The sequence below is a fragment of the Tympanuchus pallidicinctus genome, unplaced genomic scaffold (genome assembly GCF_026119805.1).
Source record: "Tympanuchus pallidicinctus isolate F22 unplaced genomic scaffold, pur_lepc_1.0 scaffold31, whole genome shotgun sequence".
Taxonomy (NCBI): Eukaryota; Metazoa; Chordata; class Aves; order Galliformes; family Phasianidae; genus Tympanuchus; species Tympanuchus pallidicinctus.
This window is the reverse complement of record NW_026294749.1, coordinates 7,553,216-7,569,808: the sequence shown is the minus strand read 5'-3', so window position 1 is coordinate 7,569,808 and position 16,593 is coordinate 7,553,216. Positions and strand designations below refer to the sequence as shown.

The following is a 16,593-nucleotide window of genomic DNA, read 5'->3' as shown; positions in this document are numbered from 1 at the left end:
CATGACCAGCTGGTGTTTCTATTTAGTTTTGAAGGTGTTTTTGTCATTTCACTGAGAGGCACTTCCAACAGTGGCATAACTGAGAATTTTGGATTTTGTTGTTGTAATTCGTTGCAACTCATGTTCTGGTGCCTTCTGTAGTATCTTCCTGTACATTGCCATATTCTTCTGCATATGGAAGAGCTTTGCAGAAGGAGGAAGGAAAATATGCTGTGATAATAAGTGTTTTTTAATTTATTTTTATTTTTATTTTCTGTATAAGGAATGAGTGGGGTGGACCTATTTTTTTTGCTCAGCACACTTTTTAATGACATATTTACTCTGTGCCCTCCATCTTCAGTAGTCTGACTCCCAGATGTTAAAGAATGAACCAAAATGATTACAAAGCTCCCTTCAAAGATGGTTTTTGTTTGTTTTTTTTTTCCCTCTGGTACATTCAGCATCGCATCTTAACATTTTTTCTCTGCAGTCACAGGGTTTGGTTTTAAGCAGGCTTTTAACATACAAATTTGAGATCTGTGCAAATTATAACGTAGGATGGTGCCTGTTCAGCTTTGTGGAGACCTACAAGTGAACTGTGATACATAACTAGCAAGGGAGTAATTTCAGTAATACTCCAGTTGCTTGCTGGTTATTCCTGTTCTTGGAAAGGAATAATCTGACTCCAAATTTTTCAGCAGCAGGTGAGATACCAACTTGCAGTTGAGATAGAAATTGGTGATGGCACTGAAAGGTCAAAAAGCTCAGCTCCGATGTGTCCTGGGTAGTTTCTATCTGATCTGTGGGGATTCCCAGTTCAATAGGCTGGACTTGTAAACAGAAGGGAAAAATAAGAGGATAGTTTTATTAAAACTTCTAAGCAACAAAAATTATATTAATTTGGAATCAACCCTTGACACACAGAGGGTGAGTGAGTGAGACACGTGTGTTGTTGGCCAAAGAGGGGTCTTCTCCGATGGCCTCTGACCTTGTGCTTCTCAGCTGGAGTTTGGAGCAAAGCTCTTGTATGAATCCACTCTTGCACTGTCACATTTTGCTTTCTGAATGGAAGCATCATGCAGATGGAAGCACATCCCAAGTAATAACAAATTTGTATCAGAAATAGTGTAGCTAGCAGGTGGTCGTCCCCTGTACACAGTGCTGGTAAGGCTGCACCTCAGGTACTGTGTTCAGTTGTGGGCCCCTCACTACAGGAAAGACACTGAGGCCCTGGAGTGTGCCCAGAGAAGGGCAACAAAGCTGTGAAGGGTCTGAAGCACAAGTCTTCTGAGGAGAGGCTGAGGGAGGCTCAGGGGAGACCTCACTGCTCTCTGCAACACCATTAAAGGAGGTGCTGGTGGATTGGGAATTGACCTTTTCTCCCACATAACAGAGATAGGATAAGAGCAAAAGGCTTCAATTTGTGCCAGAGGAGGTTCAGATTGGATGTTAGGAAAAACTTCTGTGGAAGAGTGGTAATGCATTGGAACAAGCTACCCGGTGAGGTGGTGCAGTCACCATCCCTGGAGGTGTTCAGTGAATGTATACATGTGGTGTTAAGGGGCATATTTTGGTGGGGAAATATTAGTAGTAAGTGGATGGTTGGACTGGATCATCTTAGAGGTCCTTTCTTTTAAATGGTTCTATAAAACCTCCAAGGAACTGCCTGACCTACATGTAAACTAGTCCTGGTGTAGGATGTGGGATGTGGTGTTTTATATACAAAGTTGCAGTGGTTTGGCTTCTAATAGGGCTGGTTTTACTGGTGTAAGAATGGCTTATAGCAGTGAGCCAAATCACTATAAAGTGCTTTTTTATCAATAAAACCATGCTTGGGGGTGGTATGTTTTTCATGCATCATTATGGAATAATAACAAACTATTTGTAGGCACAGCCTAAAAAAGCTAAGAAACCTTGGCTAGCTTTTAGTCTGTGCTGACTGATGTGTCTTTTAAGTTATTAAAACCCTGGGCTATATTAAATGATCTTAAAGATACAGGCATGTTATTATGAAGCCACTTGAGATACTGTTGAATGTGACTGCAGAGCTATGCAAATGGGAGTCATTTCCATTTGACATATGCACTATAACTGTTGAACACTTTTTTTTTTTTTCAAATTTATTTTTTATGTCTTTTGTAGTTAATTCACAATCTCCTTTTAACACTGGGAAGTATGATTATATGCCAACAGCAAATCTGTGCTAACAAAAATATACTTTTTGTTTGCCTGCAGCCTTTCTTTTGATTTCATGATGAGGTACTGCTATTCAGAGGAACCAGTGCTGGCCTCCGAGTACCCAGCAGAGCAGGAAAACATTGCAGTCAGAAAAAGAAATGCAATTAATTAGCCTAAGCTTCTTTCCAGCATTCCAACACTGGGCCTCCTGGTCATAGTGAATTGCCCCTGTGAACAGATCAGTCAGAATTAAAATCTCGATGGGACTAATAGTGAAACTGTCAACTCTGAGACTTCTTGCTCTTCTTTTGTAGAGGCTACCACTGGAAAATGATGTGTATTTGGGGAAAATTGTGATATTAGGCTGAAATAATTTTTAGGGCTGTTTTTGCATGGGAACCTGAGCCAAACTGACAAGGTCTGTTGCTGAAAATTACAGGATTTGAAGGGATTAAGGCTTCTAACTGCATACTGGCAAAATGAAGGGATTTTTACTCACTCGAAGATGAATTGTACTTTCTGCCCTCTTTTTCCTTGAAGATCAGTGTGTTAAGCAGGCTACTGAAAAGAGATGTCAGTGCAAGTGCTTTCTAAGCTTTACTGACCCACTTTACAGGTATTTTATTCTTCATTGACTCAGGCATATACCTGCCTTAGATGGGTACAGATCACTGCTTCTTTCACCCACCTCAGCACGGGTCAAGTACAGGAGAGCCTTCCCCCACAGGTTTCTGCCCCTGGGCTATTGCATGAAATTCTCCTGGAGCTTCAGAGGGTTGAGGACAGAACGAATGCATCCTCGCAAGGTTACGTGAAGTCCTGCATCCTGGCCCACAGTTTTCCCATAGCAGGAAGCGAAGAGGAGCTGCCCATACTGACCTTCCTCTCTTGTGTGGGTATCCAGCACTAAGATAGATTTGTGAATACAAGTTAATTTTCCACAGTGAGCTTGTTGAGCATTTTGGGCCCCAGGATTACAACACAGATACATCAACAGCAGACAGTAAGGATGATGATCAGATTGATGACGAAGAACACCTTAAGCTGGGTTGCCACAATTGTCTGGACCCAGCCTGCTGAACTCAGTGGGGAAGTGTTTCCAGTGTTGACTTGTTTTCAGCAGATTTACAACAGTGGGAAAGAGTTCCCAGTCTCCACTAGAAGAAGCTGTGAAAAAGCCTAGTGAAATATGGTTTCAGCTGCTACTGTAGCATAGCTGTGTCTTGTCCAATGCACGCCTGGCCACTGTGAGCATGAATGGCATTTTCCAAGAAACCCTTTTGGGAGAATTAGCCCACAGATTGACTGCAGACAGGGCAATCTGGAGTCCAGGCAGGTTGAACCCAGTGAGTTATTGCTATCTGAGTCAGCTGGTTGAGCTGCACTCAGTCCTTGGCTCCTGTGTAAGCTCTGCAGCCCAGGGAGTAATTAGCCAAGCATCCATCTTATGGATCCTGGGTTGGAGCCAGTGAAGCGCAATGCCACTGTCTCACATATTTAGAATTGCTGATTCACTTTGATCCATCCTTGCTCCTGCTTTTCAGAATGGACCCTGTTTAATAGCTCTTAGCTCCCTCTGGCAGGAATGAAATGTTAACTGAAAAAGTGCCCCTGTTCTAAGGCTACTGTCTTTTGATAGAGCAGGGGGCTTTTAACTTACTTTGAAGTTTCTTGGAGAACCTTATAACTCAAGTATGAAGTAGTTTTGGCTGAAAAGTTTCTGAAAATGCAATTAGTTTAAACCACAGGTTGCTCTAATCTGTGCATTGTTGTTTCCATTGATCTTGTTGATGGAAGAGCCTAGCTAATGGCCAGTTTGACTGCTTTAATTAATGAGATTAAAGCTGAGGTAAATTTGTCCTGAAGCTTACTAAGGCTCAGAACTTACTCCACTGAAAACTCAGCTACCAAAACACTCACAAACTTCAAGATGGAAGATGTGGACAGAAGGGGTCAGACCCAGTAATGGCTGCAGTAGAGCCAAGTTTGTCAGCATCATGTGAAGGAGGTGGGGTCTTCTCTGAGCACGTGTTTTGGATCGACAGTATCCCAACAGAGAGATACCATTATGGCTGGTATTTTATATTCTGATGGGCTCTAGGGGGGGTTGGGCAGTACTTATGAACTGACATTTTCCATTTCTGTTGTTCTGTGTTACGTATACTCATTCCTGAGCAGAAGAAGTGACACTGTATACCTCCACCTCCAGCACCCTTCTATCTCTGTGCATGAAAGGAGCTCCCCCAGTGCTCCCCATTGCTTTTTCTATATGTGAATCTGTTTGTACATGCATGTAGACCAAGGTCAAAAGTGTTTGTGGGACAGTTTTCAGATGTGTCTGGTTAAGATAGCTCATCCCATTCTGTAGTCTTGCTTCTTGTAGTCAGCATAATATGTGGGAAGGCAAGTAATGATTTTTAAATTTATTTTAACCACTCAACTCAGAAAATTAGGTCAAATGCGTGCTCCATTCACCCAGCACTGCAGGGCTTACTCACATTTGCTTCAGCACAGAGGTTCTTCAAACTCCAGTGTGCAGGGAAGGAAGTAGAAATACTCCAGCTAAAAATATCAGAGAGAGATAAGGTTAGAAAAAATGTTCTGGGTCACATAGGTAGCGAGGCTGATGCTCCCTATAATCATGTAGCAAGGATTGTATTAGAAACTGCAATGCATCTCATACAGATAGGATCACTGAATGTTTACTAACTAAAACCCTGAAATACAAAGTGCAGGAGGGCACAGGGTTTGCTGTGGTGCCACATGAGATACAGACTGGTATGACATTGCAACATATAGGGTGGTTTTTTTAAAATTCAGTTTTCCAGACACTTTCCCTATCACTTGGCTGGCGAGATGTATTTTTTCAAGGTTCTTAAAGCTTCTTGAATCCTGCAAAATATGCAGAATAATGGCTACATTAATTAGTTGCAGGCATGAATCTGTTGTTTCTTTTTTGTCAGTTTCTTATTTAGTACCTGATTACGACTTGCTAGTTTTAACGAGAGTAGAAGGGGTAGGCAAGAGAAACATAAGAAAATTAACTCTAATTATCAGCCATAAATTTATCTGACTCAGTAAGCATAAACAATTCTTTTTGGAAAGGCAAGCTGAAAGAAAATGGAACTGCCTGTTTTCCTAATCCTACCAAAGCCTTTACAGCAGCTGGGCATTTAGCTGTTGTCAACTAACACAGAAAGAAACATATTTAAAGAGGGATAACAATGCCTCCTGAGAGTAGTGATTGACCACAGGCTGTGATTTTATCACTATGGAAAGGGAAGGTATTACAGTATGCCGGACTGATGGCATGCATTTTGCACAAGAATGTGAATAGAGGAACTGAGAGTAATTGGAACAAGTGAAGGACCAAATACAGGGATTTTCACTGAGTTTTTTATTTGGTCCTTAAACAATTAAAATCCCAGTGAAATGAACGAGCATTTGGTCGAGCGAAGCAAAATCATTTCCCTTTGTCAGTTTATCTCAGTACATAGGGGAGCCTTTCATTTTTCTCCATATGCGGGGAAGTGCTCAGCAGGGATGATGTTTGGATGGCGATTTGGATCAAAATTGAAGAGGAATTTGGGAAAGCCAGCACAGTTTGTCCCATATACATTTTCCTAAGTGCACATGAGAGCATGGAAAGCGCCTGAGTAGGGCTCAGGGAATGTAATTCTCAGCATGGGACGCCTGGAGCATTTCCTTGCGGCATGCATCTAGCTGGTTTATCAGGGTGGATCTGCACCTTTTGATTTCTCAGCAGTTAAAGTTTTTGTATATAGATTAAAATCCACCAAGTCCTTCATTTATTTCATTTTCCTATGTTGCTATTTGCATAAGAGCCTCCAGAGAAGTGATCAGGATGACACACCAGGTGGGATGGGAACCAAGCATTGCACTCACCCCATGTTAGAGAAGAGCTGGAGACTTTTGCTTTGACTTGCAAACTGTGCTTGCATACATCATAGTGCAAGACTTGGTTGCTTTTCTTGTTCTCAAGCACATTGCCTAGGATTTGGTAATGCTTATTCTTTATAATCCCACATCAAAGGCTGTTGTTGAAATGGACATGATTAACCATGCTGACAGACCAAAAATTAATACGTTCTTATTGGAAAACTTACATTCACAACAGGGTATTGTCCAAATACAGATGCATAATCTGTGGATGAGAGGTCATATATCTGTGCTGCGCTCATCCAGTATCAAGCTCCAGATGAACAGCAGCTGTGTCTAAGAGCTTTGGATACTGCTACAGCAGCACTTGTACCTACAGCATTGTATGCACAGACACGATCTCAGTCCATAAACCTAATTACCACCTCTATGCAAATCAAAGTTAGTACTGATATTAATAGATCATGAAAACTAATATCATCATTACGGTCTTCTCTCATCCTGATTGCCATCCTGGTTCTGCTCAGATGCCACTCTATTTCCTACAGGCATCATTATAATCTCTTGGAGCCAGGAGGTGCACTTGCTCAGCTTAGCACCACACCTTGCCTCAGCCACCTACTAAGAACCCAGTATCTTTTCCAAGCAAAAAAAAAACAACAAAAAAGAAAAGTTTCCAGCCTCTCTTCCCATTTCCTAGGCTGGTTCTGCAGACTGCTGATCCAGCTGAGATCGTTTCCCAGAACTGACAGCTCACAAATCTTGCTTGTTGTGATGGCTTGCAGCTGCAGAACTGTTCATGTGGCCTGTACTCCTCCTGAGCTGGGTGACACATGGGTGCCAACTGATGCAGCTGTGTGCCACTTCCAGTGGCGGCAGCTCCATCTCTGCAGGGTGCTCCTATTATTGTACCTGTCACTACTGAAGCACGCTTGGTCTTAAACTGCAGCTGTAAAGCAGCCAAGGCAGAAGCAATTGCAGTTTTCCTCTGTTTATCCAAATGTTTAGATTTTTGTCTGTGGAAAGGAGATTACAGCAGTAAAGATAAGCCTAAAAACTGGAATCACAGCGTGGTACACCAGGGCTAGAAGAAGGCACTAAACTGTATGGTGCTGACTCCAAGCTGTGTTGCTGTCGATACACCTGAAGGACAGGATGCCATTCAGAGAGACCTAGACAGGTTCCAGAAGTGGGCCCAGGTGAACCTTGTGAGGTTCAACAAAGCCAAGTACAAGATCATGCACCTGGTCATGACAACTATGATCAATACAAGCTGAAGAATGAAAGAGCACAACCCTGCTGAAAAGAATTTCAGGGTACTGGTGGATGGCAAACTGGACATGAGCCAGCAGTGTGCCCTCACAGCCTAGAAAGCCAACCGTACCCTGGGCTGCATCAAAAGAAGTGTGGTCAGCAGGTCAAGGGAGATGATCCTGCCCCTCTACTCTGTGCTGTTGAGTGCTGGGTCCAGGTGTGCAGTCCTCAGTACCAGAGAGACATGGAGCCAGAGGAGGACCATAAAAATGGTCCAAGGAATGGAAGACCTTCCCTACAAAGACAGACTGAGAGAGCTGAGGCTGTTCAGTCTGGAGAAGAGAAAGCTCTGGGGAGACCTGAGAGTGGCCTTTCAGGGGACCTTCAAGGAGGGCTACAAGAAAGAAGGGGACAGACTCTTTAGCAGTGTCTGTTGTGATAGTACAAGGGGAAATTGTTTCAAACTGAAAGAGATGGGATTTAGACTGGATATAAGGAAGTTTTTGTACAGTTAGAGTGATGAGGCAGAGGCACAGGTTGCCCAGAGAGGTGGTGGAAGCTCCATCCTTGAAGACATTCAAGGTGAGGCTGGATGGGGCTCAGGGCAACCTTATGGAACTGTAGGTGTCCCTGTTAATTGGAGGGAAGTTGGACTAGGTGACCTTTAGGTATCTCTTCCAACTCAGACCATTCTGTGATTCTAAGATAGATGAGCTGAGCTCCTCGTTGGATGGTATGGCATACACTGTTTGGGCATGTGAGTGTTTACTGTATTTAGTCCTTCATCTGATATTTGTGATGTGCATCTCATTCCACTGACTATGAAATATGACAGTACAAATGTTTATTTACATCATAATATTTTGATGCAGAGGAAGAGATTCAGGGTTTGCAAAATCTGTAGAAGCAATTGGTTTCCTATGGCCAAATGAGCTGTTGCTAGTTAGCAGCGAGGTGTATTGCCCTCTGTGTGCCTCCCAGTCTGTTTCAGTTGCAAAGGGAAATCTGTTCCTTACGTCACTGTTATTTTACCTCACACTTGGAGCAGACAAGGAATACACACACATGCCCTATTAGAATGAATTAGTTTGTGAGCTATGACTCAGTATGCTATAGCAACTTGATTTTTTTTTGCAGCTATATATATCTGTGATTATCAGAGATTGTCTTAGCCAGTGTTAGAGCTGTGACTAATGCCAATCTTTTAGGCAGGCATTCATCACCCAGATTTATCTTCTTGTCAAAAGTTTTGTTAAATAAGGTTTCCTTGAAGAAACATTGTCTTGCCATCAATTTTCCCCTGCCGGATCCATTAATTGAAATAAATGCTTTTTTTTCTGAGCCATTTAAGGAACTGAATGACAGATCATACGCTGAATATGAAAATACAACCATTGTTGTTATTGTCACTCGAAGTTTTACTGTATCACAATATTGACAGCTGCAGCCTTTAGTAAGAGCAGAGACACATGTATGTGCTAAGAAGAAATCAATGTCCTGTGTGAAAATGCGCTTGAATCACCTCACACCAAGCTTGCCTGTTGTCATGAGGTCACCCAGAATGCGCTCCAAGAGCAGATCAACAGTCCAGTAGTTTCTTCCCTGCTCCTGCTAGAAATGTACATACCCATATTTATTCAGACAGTTTTTCTGAGAGATTCCGAAGCTTTTTGTTGCTTTGCAGTATGTGATTCATCTCCAGATTTGGTACATCAGAAAAGAATATCAGCCCATTGCATAGCCTGCCCCGGTACTACGTTCCTCTAGCGATGTAGAGTTGGACAGTAGCTTAAGTGCAGTGTCCGATGCATGGATTCAGATGTGAATGATTCAAATTGTTTATTACAAGTTGTCACATCACTTATATACCTTCACAAGTTTTCTTTTTCTAGCTTTCCCACCCACCCCTACAACTTTCCCATCCACTTTTACATGTCAACAGAGCATTCTACAAAACACTCTTCAACTGTTCATGCAGGCGCTTATCCAATCAGAGCCCTGAGATGTTCTTTCTTCTTCTACAGGTGTCCTTGGTTCTCATGCTGTTTATCTTGCTCCACAGCTTCTGCTCTGAACAGTTTTTCTTGTATTCCCATACTTAAGTAGCACTCACATCACTTTTTTAAAGTTGATAGCTTTAATCATTATTACTTCCTCCTGCCCAGGAGGATACAGTCTCTTTCCTCCTCTTTCACTGTTAGTTTTTCTGCAGAAAAGATGCTAGCAGGGCTCACACCAGCATTGCACTGAAGGAGACCCTTTGAGGATGTGCTTCTGAGGCCCGGGGATGTTGCCGATGACACTTGGGTATGCTGTGTTCTCTAAGCTGGTGGCTGCAAACTCCCATCCCCTTCCATGTCCTTCTTTCCTCCAGGTAGCATTCTTCCTTTTGTTCCCTGTCATCTTCTCCCTTCCCTCAGCCACATTCTCCATTTTCCTTTGCTGCATCCCAGTTAGGACTACAGAATCTGCCCAAAGGAGCAAAGTGTCCCTGTGGTCATCCCCTGCAGCTTAATGCAGAAGGAGCAGTGACACCAGGCAGTTTGTGGAGTTGTGATGAAGAAGGATGAGTGCTCAGCAAGAAGCATTGCAGCAGATGAAGAGCAGATCAGAAAATGGTGGTTGGCCAGTGCTAATGGTTTATGGCTTGTGATGCTTGTAGCATGCTAATTCTAACTCTGAGAGACTGAAGAGCCAGCCCAACTATCAGAACTCACCTTTAATTGAGCATTGTTAAGAGCCATGGCTCCAAAATTCTGTATTAGCACTGAGTTTTTGAGAGGCAGTCTGAACATCATGTGTCTCTACGGTACACCTGAGCTGGAAATGCAGAGCAGTGCTGAACTGGTTTGTTCCAGCTTCAGATGAAAGGGAGCATGGCTCTGGGGTTATGTTAAAGAGAGATGTGAAACAGAAAAAACAGCATCATCTGTTCTCAGTTCTGAGGGCTGTCCCCTGCAGGCAGCAGCTCAGGGCACTTACAGCTCAGATCACTACCCCTGTCTTTGGGGTTTCATAAACACGATGAATTTGGGAAGGAAAGAACTTTTTGATTACCAACCCTTGGTTTTATTTAGGGTTGTCTCTTAGGCAAGAGTCAATGTAGATAGCTGAGACCACTTTTGAGGTCCTGGCTAAATGACAGCGTTCCAGTGCTATGTTTGCAGATTTGAAAAAAAAGGATAGAAGGCAATGGTTCATACAGGTGTGAGGATTTCTGAAGTCAGTACCCTCAATCAATTCTGTATGTTTTTGCGTGTAGGTATATACCAGAATTCATTTAAATTTTTATGCAATATCAAAATGGAAAGGCGTTTTTTGAATACCTAATGGGGCTGCATCATCACAGTACCCTGGCTTGATTAATATTGCAAACAGATCTCTGTCTAGTGTGGGAATATGCAAAACACACAGCTCTGCTGATGCTCGGCTTATATCAAACATCAATTTAACTGCAGGGAGCTGTGCACCAGCTCCTGGCGCCTCACATGATTTCTGAGATGGCTTCTGTGCAAAACCACAGAGCTGGCAATATGTGCATGTTTGTGCACAAGAGGAAATTGCTGCAAGTAAACTACCTGAATGAGAAGTAGTGACTTCTGATATGTCATTTTGTTTTGATTCTGTTTTGACTGTGGTTTTTTATATTTCAGACCAGACCAGACCAGGTGAGGTCTGGCCAATATCTGGTCTGGTCGAAATGGCCAAAAACATCAGTTTGCAGCAAAGTAGAGCTTTTAAACTAAATTTGCTACTTTTTTGTTGTTGTTAAGGTGGGCACGTTTAGGAAAGCAGCTGTATATCCTGGCTTAATTATTCAGTGTTATAATGCTAGAAGAATGTAAATGAGATGCTCCTTACTCATATGTTAGATGATACTGCTGTGTATCTTCAAACCATGTCAAAGTGCATGGGGAATGAAACCATGATCTGATTGCCACTATTTCAATATGTATACTAATAACATAGCACATGTCATTGCAACATGTGTTATGAGCCAAGAACAGAGCTGAGTGCCAAAGATGATTTTCTCTGATTCTGCATGGGATCCAAAGGCAACAACCGTAATGGTCAAGGTCTGAGCAGAAACTTTTGTCCTTTTGTCTGCATTTATTTATTGGAGTCATATTAATAGTTTCTAATAACAGCAATGTGGATTGCCACCATTTGGAATGCAATTTTGAGTTAGCTTCTTAAAAAAACAAACAAAAACACAACAGTTTTAAAGCAGATGCTATCCTCTGATATAAACATTGAAAATCATCAGTTTGAAATAAGCTGGTAAGCGTGCTCTTCCACAACTCCTGTATTTCAGAACCGTTCCTTGAGTGTTAGCAGCTCCCCATAACGTTCAGAAGTGTGTTTTTCTGCTGACCAACTTAGCTTAGGCCACCAAAGCCTTGCTTTCCCTTTCAGCCCTATCCAATAGGTAGTGACTGCTAACTAACGAACCTTTCGTCAGTGTCAGTGAGGGTTTTGGTTATGTGCCCAGACACCAAAGAAAGCTCTTTTTTATTTTCTTGTGAATAGGAGGAGAAAATACTGCACTGAGGCATCGTGTCCTAAGTTGAACAGACAGAGAAGTAGTCCTGCCACAGTTCAGTGGTGGATACTCTTGTTTAATTATTATTTTACTGTGAAAATGTGTTTGTCCGTATTTAAAGCACTTGGAGCAGAGGGGAACAAGCTGACATGGCATTGTCCAGAGCTGGTGAAGGCTGTGCCTATTACAGTTCCTGAGGCCTGGGCCAGGAAGCTGCTGTGGGTTGTGCAGCTCGGGGGCATTGCAGGGACACTTTGGCTACTGGTAACTGAGGAGTTAGGGCCTTTTGTAAATGAAGAACTGCAGACCTCAGCTATTTCAAAATCTGGAATTCTTACTCCACCTCCTTACTATTATTACTCTACATAGGAAAAAAAAAAATGCTGCTGACCTGGACTGTATCTGTTTTTCTTGTAGATACAGTCTCTCTGCCTGGTGACAGCAACAGGACCCCAGGGAACGGCATGGGGCTGCAGCAGGGGAGGGTCAGATTGAAGGGTAGGGAAAGGTTCTTCACCAGACAGTGATCTGGCCCTGGAACAGGCTGCCCAGGGCAGTGGTCAGGGCTGCAAACTGCTGGAGTTGAGGGAGTGTTTGGACACTGCTCTCAGACATCAGGTGTGAATTTTGGGTGATCCTGTGTGGAGCCAGGGGTTGGACTGGGCGATCCTTGTGGCTCCCTCCCAGTTCAGGATGTTCTATGATTCTGGGATTCTGCTGTCAGCTGTGGGCTGTTTGGCTTTCAGAATTACCTCCATATCACCAAGACTTTCTAAAGCAAAGGCTGAAGTTTGCCAATATCACATGACATCCAGACAAAACTTATTGTGAGGTGACTGACAAACCGTTAGTAAACATATTGGTAAAATTTGACTTTTCTGCATAAGGTGCTTGAGAAAAAGCTATCAAAAGAATGATAGCATAAACAATTTTCTTCTGTTTCCTCAGCTGTTTCTAGAGATCTGTTTGGACACACACTCCTTCAGAGATCTCTTAAATAACTTTCTTAAAATAAGCACAGATTGGTATCTTAAGTTTTTGAGGTTTTACTTGGAAGATTCAGAACAGTCCCAGGAGGGCCGTTCAGCCCTTATCTTTCCTTGTAAAACGCTGAGAATATGCTAATGTTAGTAGTAGTTTCATAATGTTCATTTGAAAGAGGAACCAAGCAGTCATCAGATGTTGTCATCTTCTGCTCTTGAGCAAAGAAACCTGTAAGTCAAATTCTCTTGTGTCACTTTGCTTACACTCACATCCTTACATGGATTTGAGGACAGTAGAAGCACATTATACCTCAGTCATTGGCCTGGGGATCTGGTCTGTCTAATGGATGGACTCCTTCCATCTCCACCACTGTTATTTCCTGCTGGTGGGGCTTGGGGGAACAGAACTATTGGGTTTAACCTAGTTCCCACCTCACGGCCCCTCCACCGTGGGCACACTGACTCCTTGTCAGCATAGGACAGTGGCTACTCGTGCAGAATCTTTGCAGTTCTGGCCACCTGTGCCTGGAGTACCGTGGGATGGAGTGGGCCTAAGGCATGTAGCTAGTGGTGTACATGGTGTGATTTTCAAGGATGTGTGAAATGACAAAACACGTTTGCAGAGCCTACGCACGGAGAATGGGAGTGGATATTGTGTATAGGTCAGTTCCCCAAGAGTGCTCCTTTGGAGTCTGCAGGCAGAAGCGCAGGACTGTCAGTGTTGAGAAGGATGGTCTTCTTTCCACACTGCCCTCTGTGTGCATGTTGCTGCTTTAGAGAATGGCTGAAAGGGAAAGTGCCTTTTTCCTTCTCCTTTGTAAGGGAAACAAAGGGAGAAGAGCAGAAAATGAGAGTGTTTTGATCCTCCAGCTTCTTATTCTAGCTGCATAAACACACCAGAGTATTCCTGGAAATTGAATTAAGCAAACCTTTTATGTTCTCTCCCTGTTTCCAGATAGCTAAGGTGGCTGCTTGCAGATTTGCAGCTAGAGAGAAGACAAAGACACTTAGTGTGCACAGGCTCAAGTGCTGAGTGGTGTCATGCTGGAAGAGCATGGACGAGCCCTAATGGAGTACAAAAGCTTTCTGAGCGCCAACCAGAAATCTGCTTAAATCCCTGACAGGGATGAGAGCACAGCATGTATTATCAGCATATGCACAGGCTCTAGGAACATTTGCATTTGGGATTTGCTGTAATTAAAAGGCTTCAAGCTTTCCAAAAAGGTTGAAATGGTAGAAGGAGTAAATGTAAGAGTCCACATTTTTCCTGTCTCCATACAAATATTTAGGGCTCTTCCCTTTTTGTTACATGTGTGCCTTACTTATGATCTAAACACCAATTTTTCATCAATATAAGGAATGTGAAAACTCTTAAATTTTGCTTTATTTATTACCATCTCTTGGTACGTAGATAAGGACAGCCCTGTTTCCTGTCCCCATTCAGTCATGACTGAGCCCCCACTGAGCCTGGCCACTGAGCACACAGCTAGAAGTTTGTCCCCAGGCTCCAGTGCCTAATGAAAGCAAACCCTTTTCCTCACACGCACGTGTAGAGCTGCATATCTTGAGAGGTGAGTGCCTGCACAAACCCCGGATGAGATGAGACAGACACCTGAGAGGCAGGAAGACACAGGCTGAACTGGAGCAGAAAGTCACACGTGTCAAATAGTGGTGAAGAGGTCAGATCATGAGGTAGTATCAATGGGTTCTTTGGGGAGAAAGGGCTTTTTCAGGAAGATTCCACTGTAGGCAAGTTTTGACTGGCTTCCCTTATTTTGTAATCAGTTTGCCAGGCTATGATCTCTCTGCAAAAAGTCTGTGACTCAGAGTGGGCTGTTACATTAGTTATCAGTATTGTGGCACAGCTGGGTCTACTAGTTAGAGGAATAAAGGGCAGGTGGATGAATGCAGAAACACATGCAGAAAAATGTCATTCAGAAGCAGGAAAAGGAATGCTGTGAAGTTGAAAATGGCAACTAATTCACCAGTAGTAGTCTGTAAAGATGAGAAGAAAGGTGAGAAAGGAAGTCTGTGGCCATTGAATAGAGGATTCCTAGCTAGCATGAGAGGAAAACGAGTCCCTCTGTGCTTACCTGACTGTGTAGTAGGTAAATAGGTCAAGTTGAAGGAATCTTTCCCTTTTTGGGTGTTACTAGACGTGACTGCCACCTCAGTGGTGACAGCCCTCCCTCCAGTTTCAGCTACTCAAATAGCAGCTGACAAAGACTGGGAATAGGCAGCGTGGATAAACTGGTTATTGCATGTTTGGACTGTGACCCCCTTCTTCTTGCAGTCAGACTGTTAAATATTCATGTAAGCGGGCTCGGGCAGATCCTTGCCATCTGTCTGTATTTATATGACTTCATCCAAACAGCTCCAAAACATGTGAAATTTTATCCTCACAACATCTCTTTAAAGAAAAAGGAATTCTTCTCCTGTCTCAAGGGAAAAGGAATCAAAGCACAAAGAGATGGAATGATTTACTGGATTTATTCATCTGGATTCCAGCAGACAGGATCCAAACTCAGCTCTTCTAAATGCCAGACCCAGCTATGGCCCTGGGTTCCCAAGACAAAGTTCATATTTAGTGCTATAGGGTGTTTTTATGTATAGCTCACCTAATACTGCTCATTAAACATAAAAAATATCCAAGTTTGTGACTAAAAGGAGACTGGAGCCCTAAAGAATTTTCTTTTTCTTTTATCCCATGTCAAAAGCTTAGGTGCAGGCCTTATGTAAACTACTCCTTTCTGCTGTGACATATGCCTCCAGTCATCTCATGCTGAAGGTGGGAAGTAATCTACCTGTGGTCACACTTCATGTTGCTCTCTGCAGATGAGTTTCTGCTGTGGGCTTCTGCCTGTTACTTTGTTCATCTGTCCCTATTTGTGTGTATGGATATTGAGTGAAAGTATTTGACAAGGGAAAATCAATATGAAAACCATTATTTAGGCATCTCAGCTTGCGCTGCGTTCAGCTGCGTACCTTGATGGCCAGATAAAACAGGATCATTGTGCAAGATTCAGTAAGCTGTGCACATATGGGCAATTCTGGGAGGGAACAGATTGTCACAGTTACGTTTGACCTGTTTTAGAGCAATTGTGACTCTCCCTTGGCGCTGTGGTTGTGTTGTTGACATCTCTCAAGAGCTCCTTCAAAAAAAATGCCTCCCTTTTTCAGAATAGCATGGTGTTCTGTGAGAAGCAACTCTTGCATTCTAAATTATGCAACAAGCCCAGTACTTTCCGTGTCTCTGGTGAAGGCACCTTGAACAGTCAGAATGGGAAGGATGAAGGAACAAGGCCATTGAGAAGACAGGCCCAGGCCTGTGAGTGCACGTGCTTCAAGTCTTTGTGGACCTCAGGCTGTGTGACTCATGCGCTGTGGGGATTTGAATCTGAAGCTCAGCTTCAGCTACTGAAGGCCCACACACAGGCAGGGCATCACAGAAGAGATGCGAGTGAGATGGCAGAGCTGCAGGTAGCAAATGTGGGGTAGTAGTCCACTTTACCTTAGCTTACTTATCCATCCAGATATATCTATCACTACTGTACTACAGGGACATGATTGCATTTTTAGAACAAACAGGGTACATTTTCATGGCGGTGCTTAAGAATTACGTGAATGCCAGAGGGGATCTTTGTGCCTTTAACACGATATCAAAATATTTTCTTTCAGGGGTCTTTCTCCATGGCTTAGTTTGAGGCGATGCGTTTACTCATCAGTACATTTTTGTTGATTTTTTTTGGTGAATGT

General features: G+C 43.0%; 1 protein-coding gene across 1 annotated transcript in view; it reads left to right on the top strand.

Moving 5' to 3' along the window:
* GFOD1 (glucose-fructose oxidoreductase domain containing 1) overlaps positions 1-16,593 on the top strand; it is a 70,060-nt gene that overhangs the window by 45,976 nt on the left and 7,491 nt on the right. The gene's annotated exons all lie outside the window — the stretch shown is intronic.